Genomic DNA, 13704 nt, shown 5'->3' with positions numbered 1-13704 from the left:
AATGTGTAGCCAAGGCTGAGGACCACTAACGTAGAGCAAGGTGTAGCAGACCATAGAAGGCAAGAGGCAAGAGGGGTCAGAGGTCAATGCTGGTCATCACATCACTCTTAATTCCCTGTGCCTCTCTGAGCCCCACTGGAGCTGACTGATGCACCCCATGATCTCCACTCTATCTCATCTTCTTTTTCAGCCCATCACCACTAGGTTACTCCATGGCTGCACCAGATCTTACTTCCTTCAAATTCCTATTGTAACAAATGACTTGGGTGAAAAAAATACCAGGATGGTCTATGTAGGAAAAGCACTGGTACCCTGTGTTTTCTACAGGACTCCGTTTTCACCATAGCAAAGTGCGCCACTCCAACTCATTCCCAGTACCCGCCTTGACTTGAGGGGTCGGCAAATTATTTTCTGTAAAAGGCAAGATGGTAAATGCTTTATGTTTTGATGGCTATGTGGTCTCTGTTGCAACTATGCCACTCTACCACTGTAGCAACAAAAACAGCCGTAGGCAATATGTAGATAAATGAGTGTAGCTATGTTTCAATAAAGCTTTATTTATAAAAACAGGCAGTGGGCCAGATTTGACCCAGAAGCCAGGGTTTGGCAACTCCTGCTTTATCTCATCTGAGTTCCTTCCGAATCTTCTATCTCTTCCCTATGACAGCAGGTACGGTTACCAAACACAACCACTGTGACACCCACAGTGCCAAAATGAGACTGCTGCCCAGAGACTGGAATGCACGGGAGGAGCCTTGGGAGACAGGTGAGATTCGAACATAGACCTAAGCAGAGTAAAGGGACATTTCAGAAATGAGGGTGAAAACAGGGGAGGAAACTCCCACTAAGAACTGCAAAATCACCAGATTTCCGACAGGTGGCCTAATCCTGGGATTCTTTTCCTACAAAGCAACAATCTAATCTCAGGCAGGTTTTCTCCAACTCTAATGGAAATCTCAAGTCAAAAGTGTTAGGGAAAGAGAATGAACTATTGAGAATGAGATGTGACTACACAAGGCAAAAAAGAACATCAACATAAACTCCACACCTTATGCAAAAATTAATTCAAAATGCATTATAGGCTTAAATGTAAAACTATAACGTTTTAGAAGAAAATATAACAGGCCATCTTTGTGACCTTGGGCTATACAAAATTCTCAGACATGACACCAAGAGCATGATCCCCAAAAGATAAATTGGACTTCATAAAAATTAAAAACTTTTGCTCTGTGGAAGTCAATTTGAAGTGAATGAAAGATAAGCAGCAGATTGGCAGAAAATATTTGCAAATACACACTTGACAAAAGATTTATATCCAGAGTATGTAAGGATCTCTCAAAACCCAACAGTTAGACAACAAGCCAAGTAAAAAAAAATGGGCAAAAGACCCAAATAAACACTTGATCAAAGAGGATACACAGAAGGCAAATGAGCACATGAAAAGAAACCAATAAGTATTGGTAGCTGGTGAAATGTTGCTAACAGGAGGAACTAAGACAGGTAAGACTCATGCCTAGGAATCTAGGCTAAAAAATTATTTCTGCCCATTGGCATTTTTGAAGTCAGTGTCTTAACCCTTAGGACCTTTGAACACATCCAGACCTAATTACAGCTCCCTAAGACAATACGCTATTCCCCAAGTCCAGATTAATGGCCTCCCACAAAACAATGTTCCATATCACTAGCTGTTAGGGAAATGCAAGTTAAAGCCCTATGTATTAGAATAGCTAAAATTAAAAAATATTAACCATACCAAGCAATGGTGAGGATGCAGAGCAATTGGGCCTGTCATATATTAATGAAGGAATGTAAAAGAGCACTGTCACTTTGGGAAACTGTTCGGTAGGTTCTTATAAAGTTGAACATACCCTTACTATACAACCCAGCAATAGTTAAGTGAGGTATGTACCCTAGAAAAATGAAAACCTACGTTCCCACAAAAACCTGTATACGAGTGTTTAGCAGCTCTATTCATAATCACCAAAATTAGAAACAAGCCAAATATCCTTCCACAAGGTGAATGGATAAACTGTGGTACATTCATATAACAGACTACTACTCAAAAATGAAAAGGAAAATACATAGTCCATGTGTGATATACTGTTGCTACATAAAATTATAGGTGAATTGGTTGAAATGTAAAAAAAAAAATTATTTTTAGATAAAAAGGAACAAACTATTGATACAAACAAAACCTAAAAGTATCTCAAAGACATTAAACTGAATAAAAGAAGCCAGTCTCAAACATTTACATCCTGTATGATTCCAGTCATATGACACTCTCCAAAACAACTACCGTGATGGAACAGACCCTTAGTTGCTAAGGATCAGGGGTGGGGAGAGGGTGTGACTATGAAGGGACAGTGATCGGGGAGATTTTAGGGGTGGTGGAAGAGTTCTAACGCCATGGCTATGGTGGTGGATACATGAATCTATACAAAGACTGAAATTCGTACAATTCTATCACAAAAAAATCAATTTTCCTGTGTTAATTTAAAAAATAAAGTGAAAATTAAAATCCTTTCAGCTTGATGAAAAGGGACTGCTTCCCAACCTCCTCCTCCTCCACAAGCCCCCAGACCTCTACTGTTAGCACAGGTCATGAGGAGTACTGTCCCCACCACGGCAGAAACCACGGTGACAATTCTGGACTGCTGCCTCCCGGGTCAAAGGCAGGGCCTGCCAGAGTTGCCCTACATTACAGGCCCGCAGAACATCACGCTGGCTCAGGAAGATGAGGGAAGTCTTCCGGGACACAGGGTCCCTCCACCCTAGACGCTGCCAGTCCAGGCACTGGCAGGATCACTGAACTAGGGCAATGGACATCCAATTGCTCTGCTCCCAAGCCATGGTCAACTCTCTCTTTGGTAACTCAGTATCTAGAAGAGGCAATAATTCCATTAATGGGGGCAATATCCTACTGTCCTGGGATATTTCCTGTAATCAGGCCTGGACATGTCCCCGCAGGGCTTGGGGCTCAAGATTAAGAACTCTAACATTCCAATGGACAGAAATAATTTTTCAGCCTAGTTTCCCAGGGCGGGCGTCTCACCCAGTCCCAGTTCATTGTGGACAGAAACACTGAACCAACTACCTTGTTGGTTTCTTGACGTCTCTGCCTCCTCACCAAATCCACACCAAGCAAAGACTCACATACGCGGGACTCAGACAAAAAGACAAAGTAAATAATGAATGCATGCGTGCTCAGCCAGTGACAGGAAGGCATGGTGGCAGCGGATGGAGTCATCCATCGATCACCCGGTGTATTCAGATCTTCCTTCTAAACCTCAATATCATGTCTACCGAACCATCCTTTCATGTTGCCGTCTCTCTGGGTTTGTTTCTCCTCCTCGGTCTGTGCTTCGTCCCTGCAGCTCAGTGGCCACAGGAAACTTATGTGGGTGGCAGCATGCCAGCGTCAGTCGGCCATTCTTCTGGAACACATGCTGCAGAATCACGTTCCTGCTCTGCACACGTCATGGAAGCGGGAAAGGAGGTCACCACGGGCTGAACGTCTGTGCTCCCTCAAAATTCATATGCTGACGCCCTTAGCTTCAAGGAGATGGGGACTTTGGGAGGTAACCAGGTTTTTATTAGGTCATGAAGGTGGGCCCCTTCATGATGCGATTAGTGCCCTTCTATATTAAGAACAACAACAGGATGAAGAAAGGCCAGGTGAGCCACAGCAGGAAGGCAGCCACCTGCAAGCCAACAAGAGTGTCCTCACCAACCCTAGCATGCTGGCACCCTGATCGCAGACTTCCAGCCTCCAGAACTGTGACAAACAAGTGCATGTTGTTTAAGCCACCCGGTCTGGGGTATTCTTTTATAGGAGCAAGAGCTGACTGAGAGTTGTCATAGGAAATCAAGAAAGTCATCAGAATGAGAGGAAAACGGTGAGCAGGCTGGTCATGATTACGAAGCTGAGAGCTAAACTCAGGCTCTCAGAACCCCCGTGCACACGTACACACACACACACACACACACACACACACACACACACACACACACACACGCGGCTGAACTGGTCTCTTCCGTTCAAGGCTGCCAACTCTCCCCAACTCTTCCATAGTATTTCTGCTTCAGGGATATTAATTTTAACGCACATATTCTACCATTTTACACAATAGCTTTCTGTGACTATCAGAGCGCTTTTCATAGCGGTTCTACTATTTAACCCCGGCCAGTGCTCACCGCCTGGCCCTCACATCTTTCTCCTCAGAAGTTATTTTGGCCACATATACCTTGCTCTTTAGTCTGAAAAAGTAAAACACTCTACCCTCTCTGCACCCCCACGGTGGTATTCTAAGGATCATGCTGCAGGGTGGGAAGAGGGGAGAAGCACAAAAACTGCACCCGCCGCCACCACCATTTTAACCTTCCGGAAACATTCTATAATAGGTTCTGATCAAAAACGTTCTCTAACACCCCACTGTCTAAATAGGAAGATCAAAACTGGCATTCAGCACTTTGTAGCAACTTGGCCCAAAGAAGCCCGTTTTCCTTTTCCCACCAAGCTGCCCCAGAAACGTACGGTTTCTCAGCTGTGTTCTTCAGATCCCTGTGTTTGGTAAAAGGGCCTCAAAAGACCAGGCTAGGACTGAGAGACAACCTAGGCAGAGATGCCAACCACCCTCCGCCCCTTCCTGCTTCATCCACAGAAACCACAGTTCTCATTCATTATGTGGAACTCCTATGTCATATTTCGTTTGACAAAAGAGTTGTAGCTTTAAAAAAGAAAAATTGGGAAAAAAAAATCACTGACCTATATAAAACATTATGTTACCATATTTCAATTGCACTGTGATTTATTCACTGTCTATCCTGAAGATTCTGGATTTTCCAATGTCTGCACTTGTACTTATGCAATTACTACCTTTAAATCCCCCACTCGGCCCCTTAATCTATCCAAAACATCCCCATAAATTTTACTTCAAACATCACACTTCATAAAAACCTCCCCTGACTACCAGAAGCCCAAAGGAATTTCTTCTATGCTGCTATGGCAATTAGCACCCAGAGGATTAGTTTTATAATAAGGCTATATATAATATATCAAATGGACCTCCTACTGTTGCCTAACACTCTTAACTTGGAACATGGTTCTTTCTCATCTTCTCAACCAGAAGGTAAGTTCTTTGTAGGGAGAGAACTATATAGCTTCAGCTTTCTATCCTCTTTAGCACCTATTATAGGATTTTCAACACATTATAAGGACTTGATTTGACAAGGTAGAAAGATCACCCCAGCTGCTACGCTAAGAATATAAGCTGGCAAAGGGGCAGGCAAGGAAACCATTAAGGAGGCTAACCATCCCCAGCGGGGTGAGAAAAGTATACAAGTAACTATTAATTATAATACCAGGCTTATACACTACCCCATACGTACAGGCAGAAAAATCCCACTGTCAGTGGGCAGGCTCCTCGTCTAATTGCCATTTAATTCTCGAGGAGGGCAGTCCTCCATATACAGCCAATGATCCCCTTCGATCTATTTTTAATGTGTTATTTTAATGATAAAGAATAGTCATAGTATCAAAAAAACCCTAGAATTGATGGGTCATTTGTAGATTACTTAATGACCCTCAGACTCCCAGCCCACTCTGACAAGTTATTTCAGTTTATAGCACAGACTCAGCCTATTTGACTTATTTCTCTTTTCCTAAGAGCTTAACAACTTTAAGCTCTGGAAGGAGGCTACTGAGGAAATCAGGATACTGAGCGGACTACAGGTACATTGTTCTCTATCCTACTTTTTCAAAAGAAGATTGAAGGAAGAAAAAAACAACAACACAGTAGCTGTACAGCCCTTAGAATTTATCTCTAATGGTCATCTTGCTTTGCAGCAAGCATCACGTTTTAAGCTCAAATCAAAGGATCTTCTATGACTAAGTTCCATAATAATATATCATTTTAATAATTTATTGGCTTAGGAATAATTGTGCCAAAAAGAAAACTATTTTTCTCTAGGCTAAAATTAGGTAAGTTCCTTTTATTCTTCCCCAACCTTTTTTGATCAGGAAGATATTCGGTTGCAACCAATTATATTTAGATCACAGCTCAAAAATGAGCATGAGTTTTTAAAACCTGAATGTGTTTATCCATTCCAATTCACAAAATATCAGCTATTATCTCTTTCTTAAAATGTTTAAAGTTATTTCTCAAAAAGGTAGGAAAAAAGCGTCTCATTTCACATTTCTCTCTCTCTCTCTCTCTCTCTCTCTCTCTCAACTTCCCTTCCAGTCACTATAAAGAATAAAAAGAAATCCAATTTTACAATGGGGACATTATGTTGATAATGAATAATTAAGATAACCAAAGAATCGTAAGGGATATTTTACCTTGAGAAACTACCTACAAGATGGCTGATGATTCCCAAACTCGCTGAGCTTAAATGACAGATATGACTCTTGCTCTAACAGTACATTGTAGACCCTTCTAGGATGGAAAGGAGCAGCTAATAAGAAATGCGATACCATGGCTACATTTGAAAAAGAAATTGATCCTTAATGATGTGCCTTGGTTTGCCTGGGGTACTCAGTAGGTCCTTTCATTTTCATTGTGCTGATTACTTAGAAAGTCTGTTCAATCTGGAAACAAATCTATCAATTTGGAAATTTTTCTTCTGTTGCTTCTTTTGACAATTCCCTCCTTTCTTTTTTTCTGTTCTCGTATTTATCCGATGTTGGACTTTCCAGATCGATTCTCTAATTTGTTAATATCTTTTCTCTCCTAACTTGTATTTCTATTCTGATTTTTGGTTTTCTTCCTTTTCTAAAACCCGTCAAGCCTTTCTACTGACTTACTTTTTAGTGTGACTATCATATTTTTAATTTCTGTGTGTTCTGATTATTTCTTTTTCATCTTGTTCTTGTTTTAGGATGTAGTATCTTCTTAACACTAGTGTTGTTTTTGTTTTTTTTTTTTCAGGTTCCCTTCTGAACCCTGATATCTCTGTTTTCTTTGGCTTCCTCCCACTATTTATTTTGGTCTCTTTTTCTATGTTGGAGGGTTTCCTCAACTGTCTTGGGATTGGGGGCTGTCCATCCATATTTAAGAAGGAAGAAGTCAAAAGTTGACGAGAAATGCTGTGTGAGTGGGTGTGGTTTGTAGCCCTGAAGTCTCCACTGATCAGCGAATTCTGTTATAAAGTAACCAAGAGACAAACTGGCCATCTAGTTGCAGAAACCTTCACATGTCAAGGCCTGGATATTTTCTCTGGGACCAGTTTATCCAGAGAAAAATCTTATAATCAATATTCTAAAAACAGGGGAGGGAACTACAGGGTCCCACCAGTTCAGTATAAAATCTCTCACTGAAGATCTGTTTTATCATGGCACCTCACCCCTGCCTCATGCAAAAACTGGTACCTCCATGTCTTGAGCCTTTCCAGAGTTTTCTGGCATCAGTCAACTTACTCTCCCATCAATATCCCCTTCTGCAGACCTGGGACCAAAGTTACCTCTGCTCCATTAAGGCCATCAACATACCCATGCATTGTCTTTTAAGTTGTTGAAATCTCTTTACCAACTATTTCCTCTCCTGTTCTCTTTGTCCTAGTGATTATTTTTTTTCAGTGGGCCTTCAGGAAAGGAGGAGGAGATAAATATAGCAAATCCACCAGGTTTCATGACCATTCCTTAACACTGGTGGGGCCCTCTAGGAAAACTCCAGCATAATTCTCTATACCAATCTTAGTGATGCTACAACTCTGACAGATGCAGAAGCAGAGTGTTCTTGGTTCAAAAATTAGTCTGGATGCAGTATTACCTCAATGGGGCAGATAGATATAGCTCTTTCGTCCATCAGCTAGTTTTCCACTCACACCAGGGCTACCACCTGTGGTACTCTTTCTTTGGCTGTGTCAAAATTCCCAATAATTACTCATTTTACGTCATTATGATCTGGTTATATTTGTGTGACCACTGCCACAGGCAGAGTCCGACAAGACCCATATAGACCACTTCCATTATATGATATTAATATTATAGGAGAGAGAGAAGCTCTTACTCACAGGACCTAGTATCACAATGTACAATGAGACCATCATTTTCAGAAACTGCAAAAGGGTATCAGGCTTCCTTCCATGTGTCTTTCCTAAGAAACCACTTTACCACCAACCTAACAATCACAGAAAAGCAGTCATTACTATGCCCTAACATTCCATGGCTTACTACTGGAATATGTATCCTTTAGGAAGAAAAGCACAATCAGAATTTTAAGCATTTTGGTGTAACAATTTTTTTTTTTTTTTTTTTTTTTGAGACAGAGTCTCACTTTTGTTGCCCAGGCTAGAGTGAGTGCCGTGGTGTCAGCCTAGCTCACAGCAACCTCAAACTCCTGGGCTCAAGTGATCCTCCTGTCTCAGCCTCCTGAGTAGCTGGGACTACAGGTATGCACCACCATGCCCGGCTAATTTTTTGTATATATACTTTTAGTTGGTCAATTAATTTCTTTCTATTTTTAGTAGAGACGGGGTCTCGCTCAGGCTGGTTTCGAACTCCCGACCTCAAGCAATCCGCCCGCCTCGGCCTCCCAGAGTGCTAGGATTACAGGCGTGAGCCATCGCGCCTGGCCTTAATTTTTTTATTTATTTATTTTTACACCCATCTACTACATGGTACCTCTAAATTTATGACAATAGAATTTTATTTGAAAAACAGATCTTGAAACTTTTGCCCCAGAGTATGTGGGAACTTTCTTTCATGCATCCCAACAACCCTTGCTATCAGATAATGAAAGCTGAGTATAGTCATGTTCCTTAACCCCATATAGCAACAGCAGAATAGTACAAGTCAGCTGTGCAAGAGAAAGAGCCAGGAATTCTTTTGCACTACAGCGTAACCAAGAATGGGGAAAATGGTGTAACATTTTAATAACTGATAGATTCTTCTCTAAGGACTACTTAGAAGCCCAGCATTCAGTAGGAGGCAATGCAGAAGAACTATCCCGGAATACAAAGAAAGAGTGCCTTTGGATCAAAGCCTTCAACAACACCACCGAAAGGAACCATGTTTAAAGAGTCACTAGGGAGGAAAAGACATAGAACCAGAAGACAAACTGACAATGAGCTTAAAAAGTAATCTTCCTATAACCAGCATTAGATTGGTGGCAAACATCAGCTAATATCAGGTGGATATAATCAAAAACATTGAAAGGTATTTAAAAAGGGAATAATTTTCTTACCAGGTGATTCATGGTTATGCACTGTCATGTCCATTTAACAACTGAAACCTTCCTGGATACTACCAAAATTCATCCGGCATTCCTGTATACATCCTACATGCTTGGTACCATCCTATTTTGTACTGCTATTTCTTTTTTAATGTTAACTTTTCATTTGTTTACACTTTGTTTCCCCAATAAAATGGAGATCCTTGAGACCAGGGACTTACCGCCCAGTGATTAAGAACACGGTTTCAGAATCTATGCAGAGACTACTTGTAATTTCCTAGTACCCACTGCTTCTCTACCTGCAGTCATAGAAACCTCATTCTTTAGCTAGTACATATCACCTAGAATAATGACTTCATTTCCCAGCCTCTCTTGTTTATGTAACCGAGAGACTGAATTCTGGCCAATGGGACCTCAACAGAAGCGTCATCCTATGGCAGCTTCTGAAAACCTTAGGAGACTGTCGCATGTGCCTCCTCCTCTCCTTAATCCCCTCATCCACCTGCTGCCTGGCCCCAGACAAAGCCATGTTGGACCAGCAGGTCAAGACCACACTAAGCAGAGAAACACTACTTAAGGAGCCAAGGTCTCTGATACCAGCCTGGGGCAGTATTAATGTGAGAAATAAAAACAGCTATCTTATGTAAGCTTATGTTAGTTTAGGCTTTTTTGCTTCTCACGACTAAACCTAACGTTAGTAAATACAGAGTCACATAGATTTGGGTACGACTCACAGCTCAGTCACCTTTTAGTTGAATGATCTCAGGCAAATCACCTGCCCCAGTTTTCTCATCTGTAAAATGAGATCAGTGTTACCTAACTGAGAGTTATGAGGATATACACAGGAAAGAATCACACAAATCCACATAAAATTGTAACTGAGGATTCTCAAAGAAAACGACCTTCGAGATAGGGAGAACTAACCTAGTCAGGAAAGACAGGGAAGGGTTCGCTGAGAAAGTGACACATAAAATTTTAAAACACCAGTAGAAGGTAAGTGACAAAACAAAAGGAGGGAAAAGCATTCCAAGCAAAGATCACCACATGGCCAATGGCCCTGGGCTGGAGGGAATACGGGGGCTATGAGGAGCTCAAAGAAGAGCAGTGTGACCGCAGGAAGGACAAGGAGGGCAGCAGGAAAGGGAGAAGAGGCCGAGGAAGTAGACAGGGCCACCTGTAGGCCCAACAGTCTCTGTAAAGAAGCATGGCCCTTACATTCCTTTTAGTAAAGATAAAGAAAAAAAAAAAAAAAAAAAAAAAAAAAAAAGAAGCATGGCCTTTAGCCTATGAGAAAAAGAAAACAGTGGCCATGTTTGGGTTGGCAGGATGAAGTGGGGCACGGCTGAAGATTCTGATTTCAAAAGCTCACTCTGATCACAGTATAAAGAAAAGGTTGGGGGTAGCAGCAAGGCTAATGTAGAGGAAGGGACACCATTCAGATACTACTGTAACTGTCCGGTTGGATTAGGAGGGGAGAAGAGTGGACAAGGAGAGAAACAGATGGATTCAAGACCTAGTTTAGAAGTAAAAGCAGCAGGACTTGGTGCTAGATTGGATATGGGACAGGAGGGACAGCAAAGAGCCAAGAGTGGGTTTCTCAGGCTTGCACAATTGCATAAAGGTAGTGCCAGTCACTGGGATCAGGATCACTGGAGTAGAACCAGATTTATGGAGGAAGATCAAGATGATGATTCTGAGGTGTCTTTGAGAAATCCAAGAGGAGAAGTAGGCAGGGGGCATATAATTAGAATTTAGAATCAGAAAAGAGGTCTAAGCAAAAAAATACAGATTCTAGAATGTCTACTTATAGTTGCAAATGTACATGAGATTGCCTAGGAGAGGGGAAGAACAGAGAGAAAAGAAGAGAGAATGGCGATATTTATAGACTGTAATAGGAGGATTCCTCTTTCTGTGAAACCATAGAAAAATGCCATTTTGTAGACCAAAACAGTTGACTACCTGTGCTATGATTTGAATGTGTCCCTCAGAAATCCATGTATTGGAAACATAATCCCCAATGCAACAATGTTGGGAGGTGTGGCCTAATGAGAAGTGCCTAGGTCTCATTAATGAATGGATTAATGCCGTTATAAAAAGGGATCACAGGAGTGGATTCACTGTTTTGCTCTCTTGCCCTTCTGCCTTCTGCCATGTGAAGATGCTACAAGAAGATGCCAGCACCTTGATCGTGGACTTCTCCACCTCCACAACTAAGAAAATAAATTTCTATTCTTTATAAATTACCCAGTCTCAGGTATTCTGTCATAGCAACACAAAGTAAACTAAGACAACTTGAAATTTCTGTACTATTCAATCTAATAGAAGGGATGGCTAGAGAGAGTAAAGTTAGAAGGGTGTGATGTATACTAACAGTCAACAAAATTAAAGAGGCATGACAATCAGTTGCAACAAACATTCCTGAGAAGTCAAGGAGGAGGACTGAAAAATACTAGATACCGGCAGAATGATGGGATGGAAGCCAGTTTAAGATGAAAAGGATGAGAAAATCGAAAATGAAAAAAAAAAAAAAGAATCACAAGTAAGCAATTCTTTTGAAGATCAAACAAGATAAGATACTTAAAGAGATTAGAAGAGTTTCTGGCTTATTTAAAGGGCTCACTATATGGGATAAATGGTTAAATTTTTTTATGTTACTATTAAGATAGCTTTAAAACTCTCATAGCACTTTAAACCATGATTTGCACCTAGCTGGTACTCAATAAATATCTTGGACATGATAATAATTGTTAAGGAGGAACAAAAGGATGCTAAAGCATTTTACATAATTCGCAATTAAAAGTGGCTATAAATTCTTGGTGAACCAGATGCCCTATTTTCCCTCCATAAAAATATAATTTAATCTAAATATGGTTCTGTGTTCTTCATTTCCTCATGCCGTGAATTAACAAAGCTTTCCCATTAAAATGTCATTAGGTTACCACCATGATGAAGTTACTGCCCTCAAAAAAATAAATAAATAAAAAAATAAAAAACCTGGACTAAAGATCTATGAGAACCTCCTGCACCTGAGAACAAAGCTGATCTTAGGATCAGGATCTCCTCTTTGCTGTGCTCAATGAAAGAATGAGGTCTGCTGGAACCACACAGAAAATACACCGGCCACTAGTTTCGTGTCCCTCTAGTAGCTGATATTTATAGTACGTGAGGCTTCCCTTATCCACAAGTGAAACTTTAGTTTGAAGGAGCAAATGCCCAGCCAACATGCAACACAGAAAGGAAAGAGGACCTCAGGAAACCAAAACAGCTGTCACAGTCCCTGAAGGGGACCACTTCCTCTTCCCTCAAACAAAAATCAACCCAGGGAAATTTTTCCTTTCCCTAGGATGCTCTTTGCCCATCTGCTACTTTCTCTGTCAGGCAAGTCCCCCCTCAGTCTCCCATCACCCCCCCCAAACACAGACACACGCTTTCCTTCTGTAAGCCCGGAATCAACAGGAATCCCATTCTGGATCCCCCGACATAAGACAGCTGCCCTTCCTCATCTCTTACAACTCTTTGTTCACAGTTCAATTTCAACACCTAATATAACAGGTTGCATTGCAATCATCTGTTTACCTGTCTTTTCCCAACTCAGTCTCCCAAATGGGCTACTTCCATAACATAGTTAAGGTCTGGGGACACACTGTGTCTTATTTCTTCTTCTCCACTCCTGAGCATTCAAAATCTGTTCAATAACAGTAGCACCCAGGGTTCCTTTTTGGAGCCACGGCCGAACGTCCTGCCCTCGGACCAGACACAGGGTTTGCGGTGGCCATACAAGACCCCTGGGCCTCGCCGAAATGCCAGTGCACTGTCAGCCCCCGCGAGGACCACAGAGCACTGCCGGTGCCACAGTCCTTGGGGGAGTCCAGGGCCAGCTGGGTGAAGGTTAGGATTTTGCCCCCTGGCTCAAGGATGCGGCTGCGTTCAAGTGCAGCGCACACACCTGCGTTTGCGAGCCCCTGTGTTAAGGTTCCCACAGCCACAGCTGTTCTGTTTTCCCAGCCAGGAAGCTTCATCATCTTCTGGATCGTCTGGGAAAGGAACAAAGGTAGCCGATTGGTACAACTCATCAACGATCTCTTCAGCACAACCTGGTTGAAGTTGAAGGTGGAGTCGGTTCGTCTGGCCAAAGCCTGTACAGCTTGATCAACGGCCTTAGGAAGGAACTTGTCAGTCCTTGCAGCGGATGTCAACTCCCATGAGTGCGCCTCCTGCTGGGCCAGGTCCAGAAAGATATATCTTATCTCACTCTGAACATGTGACATGTAACCAGTAACAACTTTTTGTTGGACAGATTGGGATTATATTTCTAACAAATTGAGTCATCTGATTTAATGCACCAAGTTAGGAAAGGGGCAAAGTGTTAATTTCCTATTGCTACTGTAAAATGTCATCACAAACTTAGTGGCTTAAAATAACACAAATTTATTTAAAGTTCTAGGGGTCAGAAGTCTAAATGAGTCTGCAGGGATGTGTTCCTTCTGGAGGCTCTAGGGGAAAATCCACTTGCTCAACTTTTCCAGATTCT

General features: G+C 41.8%; 1 protein-coding gene and 1 non-coding gene across 4 annotated transcripts in view; both read right to left on the bottom strand.

Moving 5' to 3' along the window:
• Nucleotides 1-13704, bottom strand: part of LOC105873570 (carboxyl-terminal PDZ ligand of neuronal nitric oxide synthase protein) — a 293709-nt gene that overhangs the window by 102613 nt on the left and 177392 nt on the right. The gene's annotated exons all lie outside the window — the stretch shown is intronic.
• Nucleotides 8752-8866, bottom strand: LOC142869852 (small nucleolar RNA SNORA46). Its single transcript, XR_012918404.1, has one exon. It is a non-coding gene; the product is annotated as a small nucleolar RNA SNORA46 (small nucleolar RNA).

Source organism: Microcebus murinus, chromosome 2 (assembly GCF_040939455.1).
Source record: "Microcebus murinus isolate Inina chromosome 2, M.murinus_Inina_mat1.0, whole genome shotgun sequence".
Taxonomy (NCBI): domain Eukaryota; kingdom Metazoa; phylum Chordata; class Mammalia; order Primates; family Cheirogaleidae; genus Microcebus; species Microcebus murinus.
This window is presented reverse-complemented; position numbering and strand designations above follow the sequence as displayed.